Consider the following 6776-nt stretch of genomic DNA (forward strand, 5'->3'; position numbering starts at 1 on the left):
AATCTTCCGACATGTTCTTTGGATTGTAATTATAGGTCACTGTCCAAAGCAAATAACTCTAGCATGAATTTCGATAATGTTTTATCCCTTTATATATTTAGAGAATTCGTTTAAAAAATCTCCACAACCACTAAAGGAATTCGCATGAAACTTAAAAAATGTGAGTTAGAATAATAATTCTAGGTCACTGTTCTGTAATATGATACCTTATTGAATTATAATCTTTAAGACATATATTGTATGTTATAAGAATTTCTGTTTTATCCAGGTACTTCTGTGAATATTGGAGCGTGCTGTTCGACCTGCAGCTTTTGTTTTAAAGCTGCACGCCCCCAGATGAGCCAAATACTTCAGGAAAATCAATATTGAGAAAACTACATTAAACTTTTAAGAAAGATAAAATCATGCAATATCCAAGTTATATTTTACATGTTGTGTGCGGTTACAGTATTTCATCACCATATCCATACTGCGTTACTAACGCATTAAGGGTATTTTATATATGTTTTCACTTTTTGGTAATTCTCGTGGATTGTAAGTGCCGATTGCAATATGTAAATTACTTTAAAATTATTTGTTCATCTTACATAATTTTACTTTTAAAAACATTTCAAAATTAACAACCTGGAGGCGTGATGCTTTAAGGCAGTGACTTAACATTTATTTTTAGATGTTTGCGGTTGTTTTGTAACCATAGTTTTGAGAAGAATATTACATCCATCAAGGCTGTCATATTATCAAGATACACATGTTATTTGGTAGACCATATGAAGTGTCGGGGATTTTATCGCTCACACTAAGTGAGAGCAAGAGAGTACGGAATCAATGTAATCTTATTTATCAGTCAGTCGATTGTATGAGAAATATTTTAACAGTGCCACTAAATGATGCGTCTTGTGTATTCTTTTCATTTTTTTTTTCAAAACAGCGAAAAGTTGAACATGGGTTTAAAGCCTTGCATTGCAAAACGGGCAATAAACGTCAGAGATTTTGCATTTCATTTCCTTTTCAAATCAAGGTCATGTGAAATTTCCCTTTTGTATGAAGCAATGACCTTCAAAATTCAAGAAATAAGAAATCTACAAGCATCTACTTTTACATCAGCTATATCATTACTGTCAACATCGTCAAAAATAACCAAGAAACCCAATATCAATTCCTATGTTTACTGCGATTCGTGAAGCTGTTAGTCAATATGGATTTATAATATATGTAGATACAAATAACAAAACTTTTAGACAACTGTTCAGTCAACTTTTTCAACTTTTCAAAACATAACAAAACCTTTAAATTCACGCAGCAAGGTTTTAACGTATTGATTCAATAGAAATGTTTTTGTATACTGTTCAAATCCGCTATTACCTTTAAACAAATCATACTTATTTATTTTGTAAAATATTTTGTTTCAAAATTATTTATATGACGTAAAATATTGTCATTCTACCTGTGGACTATATTAACATCAATTTATAAATATTTTGGTGGGGTATGATATGACCAGTTATTCATTAAATAACCAGAAGCAAATTACAAATTTTATTTTGTTAATTATGTTTAATATATGTTAAATGAATTGTTTTAGAACCACATGAATATCCGTTCTAGAAATTACAGATTCCGACAAACAATTTGGTATTTTTGTATATAAAATCTGCTGTTGGCTGACATAGACTTCGAAGTAATTTAATTCTATGAATTTGCAGCACTATAATTACGGGCAGCATGACTGAGTGGTTAACCAACTGACTAATACGAGAGGAATTTCTAGCTGCGTTGGCTCAAATCCCGTCATAGGCAAGCCGTTGTTTGCTTGAGCAAGATAATTTACAATCATTGCTCAGGACTGTTTGGTTCCAAGAACGGATTCGAGCGTGTGTCTATATGCTTATAACTCCTTACATAATCGAATCAAAGTAAAGTTTGTATAAAGTAAATGAGAATCACCTTGACTTATGACACTAGAAAACCATGGCCAGTAACTCTCAGTGGGTAAAGGTTTGTCGGTGAACGATGTTGTAGGAGTCCGTGTAGTCATGGTCAATCCTGTAAAGAAAAGTCCATAAAATAATGTTAGATCCTTTGTTATAATCATTTCTGAATATTCTCTACTGCAAAATGTTATTATATAACCACATCCGTCAAGAAACATACCATATCAAACATTTTCAATTTTGCCGTTATGCGGTACAGTCAGTGTTTTCTCCCTGAACTATTTTAGTTATTGACACTATGTGTATTTTAGCCAATATAAATGATAGCATTTATTGAAAAATAACAAAAGCGATGTCCCAAAGTCACATGTCATATTTTCAGTTAAGTCGTCGATGATTATGATCAAATCGGGACTGAAACAATGCAACATACTGATTAAATAGTACGTGATTTACCTGATGTTTATTACAAAATGAATTGGAAGCGTACATTTCATTGCATAGTATTGATATAAAATGAAGATATTTTTTATTAATTTCATTTAGGTGTGGATCGATCTGCTCATTAACTGTAGCTACATATGTGGCTAGAAAAATACAAGTATCTGTTAGGAGTTGAACGCACAGTGGTTATGACACTGTTTAGGAAATGAAATGAACAGGAGTGCCAACGTCAGAGCTTTATCATGATAATCGATCAGTTCAGCTTATTTATGTAAATTTAATTGATGATCGCTTACTGAATTGAAAGCAAAAGAAGTTACATTGTAGAAACATTAAGTAAATATTATCTATTCAATATAATATCTAATGGTTTGCCATTTGATGAACATAATGCAGATGCTGTTGGTATCCAAGTGTTACGTGTGCATATACATGCAACACTTGCATCAAATGTATACATAGAGGAACAAGAAATTGTTGCGGACGCAAATGTGTATCCGAAATAACAAGCTCTTCCATTTTCTACCTCGAGCTGTTGATCACACTTCCGGTCGGAAAGAAATAAGAATACTTTCACGTAAAGGTGATTTCAATGATTAATATTAACCATCAAAAGTTTGTTTTTTTCATGTACTTATACAATATCCCTAAGCATTTTATACAGTAATTTTCGGTTTGTCAAAAAAAATATGATCTCCAAACACTGTTATAAGACATTTCAGCTGGAGGATAATGATACACGATAAATGACCAAAATAGATATTTAACATTTCCCTGTTCCGTCGGAGGAGACAGCATTCCAAACATTGTATGACATGGTCTAGCACTAAAACTGCTTAGACAAGATGTGATCACTTTCAAGTACTGTATTTATTTTTTCCAACACTTGTATCTTGGGTCATAAAGATTCACACTGATGTTAAATAAAGGTTAAATGTGACGTCGGTACAGTGACAATCGTAATTTAAGAATCCTGATATGCTGTATAGAAATTTGTTAATTATAGGAATGTAAATACAAACTATAGAACTTTGTGAACTATAGACATTTAAAACTATCGTTTGTGAACCATACGCATGTATAAACTATATAAATTTGTGAAATATAGGCATGTAAAAACTATAGAAATTTGTGAACTTTACGAATTTGTGAAATATGAAAAGTGCTTCAAGTGTACTTTTTATCATTGTAAATCATGATAGTTTACAAAAATATTTATTTGCAGTACATCTTGGTAAACAGTCCTTGTCCAGAAATGCATCATACCATTAGCAAGAACGCTTCTTTTACACTTGGTTCCAAACAAAGAGATAATATAACAAATATAACAAAATGAGAACAAAGGTCAACAAGGCAAAGACAACGTTCACGGGACGCCAGCCAAGTCATGTTTGGCTGCCGTGATCATGCCACTGTCACAATTATTGATTTGATTAAAAATGAGTGACGGCGTGGCCGACTGATAATTCTGAAACACTTTTACTTTTTCTTTACTTTACAGGCCATCAAATGATAATTATAAGTCAATGTTCTTCTAACATTGGAAAGTGGGTATGAAGTACACAATTGAATTCAAATATGTTGTATATATCTTAAATATCAAGTTATTCATATTTTGCGACAAAATTAAATATCAATGTTAAATAGGCTATAAAATAAATATACGTATTTTCAGTATAGCTAATGAATTTTATTATTTAATACGAATAGCAAAATTCAAAAACTTTGAAAATACTCTTTACAATAGAAAGACAATCTTTGATAACCATTAGGAATATAATTGTGTTTAAAATTATGTTTGACAGTATGTCTACAGTTACCTATATTTTCCATGCCCATTTAACCCATAACTTCGTGAGCATTTTGTGAAAAATGGTTGTTTTCATTGAAAAGTCTCCCGTTACAAGTTCAAATTGCTATAAAACTATATAAACTGCTCCAATACTAATCAAACTTGGCACAAATGGTGACTGAACCGTTGCCTTTGTAACAACATGCTCAGGCTTAAATTTCCTGTTACCATGGCAACGAGGGGACATCTCAAAATTGCCAAAAATCACTATTTTGCGTTGTTTTTTTTTCCATCAAAATTGATTTCAAAGTGCTGCAACTTCTCAATGGATTAAGATAGAGTCAAAGCTTTTCAGCGTTGGTTACACGTTACCTTATGATCGATCTGGGGTCATTTTTAGCCTCTCGCGAGTCCAAAATTTTCTTGGCGATTAAGGGGACAGCCGCCCCCTTCAAACCCCCACAACAGAAGGGGGCACATCCCTCTTCTGGCAGGCACATCCCCCTTCTGACTACCCCCTGATGTATCTTTTAGTCGGGGGGGCGTCGAAAAAGTGTCACAACATTTCTCAAACGAAAAACAATCTTTAGGACCTATTGAGGGGGGTCGAAAGTGCGTTGTTTCGCGTATATATGCGGTAAAGGGTTAAGACAGAACTTCGTAAAATTCAGAAGTCTGTGTAGAAATGTTTATTTATCACTTGAAATAATCTTAATTTGTACTTCGCCACAAACTAAATTTCTTTTTAGTTTCTTAAATTTTTACTTTTCCATCTGCTATAACATATAACTAGAAAACAAAATAAAATTGAACTTCTGTTCTAATTATTGTCATTTCTAGATTATGTGAGGCTTTATTATTAGATATTATTCATAACAATTCATAACAACCCTCTGACGTTTTAAAGTTTAACAAAATAAAAACTTAATACATGTTGTTTAATGCATTTATCTTTGTTTTACGAGTGAATGTAATAATGGAAAAGTTAAACAAAATATTCTTACCCAAAAATGAAATAAATGTCACTATTACAGTAAAATAAACCGAAACCTCCATGTTTTGTTAACTCAAAGTTCTTATAAAACAACTTGAATACGGATGTACGAATGAAAAACGTAAGAGAATGTTTTTGATATTTTAAATTCCTTAATTTTCTATTTCATCTGTACAAATTCACAATTTCAACTTTCAGAATTCACTATTTTAATATTTTTATCCAATATCAATAGAATTGCTATCATGGGTATTTCCACGCATGAACTATCACATATTATTAAGACGTTTAAACGTTCGAACGAAACACAACGATTTGTATAAGGAGATATGAGCCGTGTAATGACAATACCAACATAATGGGTTTGCGATCAGCATGGATCCAGACCAGCCTGCGCATCCGCGCAGTCTGATCAGGATCCATGCTGTTCGCTATCAGTTTCTTTACTTGTTATTGGGTCTATAAGCGAACAGCATGGATCCTGATCAGGCTGCGCGGATGAGCAGGCTGGTCTGGATCCATGCTGGTCGCAAAACCCATTATGTTGGTTTTGTCGTGACACAGCTCATATGTATATTGAATATAGCTCAGGTATGCTGTGTATTATGCTGCACATTTAAACGGTAACAAGTAATGACCAAGAAGAACATGAATTCAAATATATCAAATATTTTATTATACATCTAGCAAGTGAGACAAATATTCATTAAAAGCAGTCTTAAATAGCATCCAGCCTCACAAGACCATCGTGTAGATATCCAACAGGGCTATAATACAATGGGTCAAGGTCGACGGGGCGTATCAATCATAGCCAATTATTAACAATTTGATTAAAAAATCATAAGAAATTATATCAGAAAAACATCAAAGTTATTTGATTATACAGAAACGAAATGTTTATGAACAGAAACGATAATTATAGGGAAAAGGATGTAAATGGTTCGATAACATCTTATAATAAAAGAGATGATCGTAAAGAGCTACACAAAGTGGGTCCCAGTTCAACATTGTATAACTTTTGACAGTATAATTGGAGAAGATATATTTTTTATAATTGTTTCCTTTCAAAAGTTATCGGGAATGCAAATAATTCAATCCAACAATCATAAAATTCCATATATCAGTTACTGTTATACGTGTTAACAAATATCATACAGGTCTACCATTTAAAAAGTGGTCTATATTACCCGGAACAAATCACTTGAAAATCATTGTTGACAGCTCTCTGTTTTCCTTTAGAAATAGCATTTCATTACAATAGTATAAGATAATGTTCGCCACAATACGGTTCCTGATGAACATTTTGCAACTTAATAAACTTAATAATTTGAAACATCTACGGTTATAAATACATGCAGCAGAGTTAATATCTCTGTCGAATTCGGTGTGTAAAATGGCGGACTATTTCCTATTTCATTAAGTTTCAGTCCGTTTTTTTAACGCATGTCTATTTGTTGTCATTGAAACTTTAAGGACTTCTTATATATAACATGTAGAGTAATGTGTTTTATCTACGCTCGTGAATTTTGAACCGGTATAATGTTTATTTGTTATTTTAAATGAATTTCAAGTATGTTTACGTGGATTTTTATTTGAGCCATATATGTACTACTAT

The sequence above is a fragment of the Ruditapes philippinarum genome, unplaced genomic scaffold, assembly GCF_026571515.1.
Source record: "Ruditapes philippinarum isolate M1 unplaced genomic scaffold, ASM2657151v2 ctg7696_1_1_1_1, whole genome shotgun sequence".
Taxonomy (NCBI): Eukaryota; Metazoa; Mollusca; class Bivalvia; order Venerida; family Veneridae; genus Ruditapes; species Ruditapes philippinarum.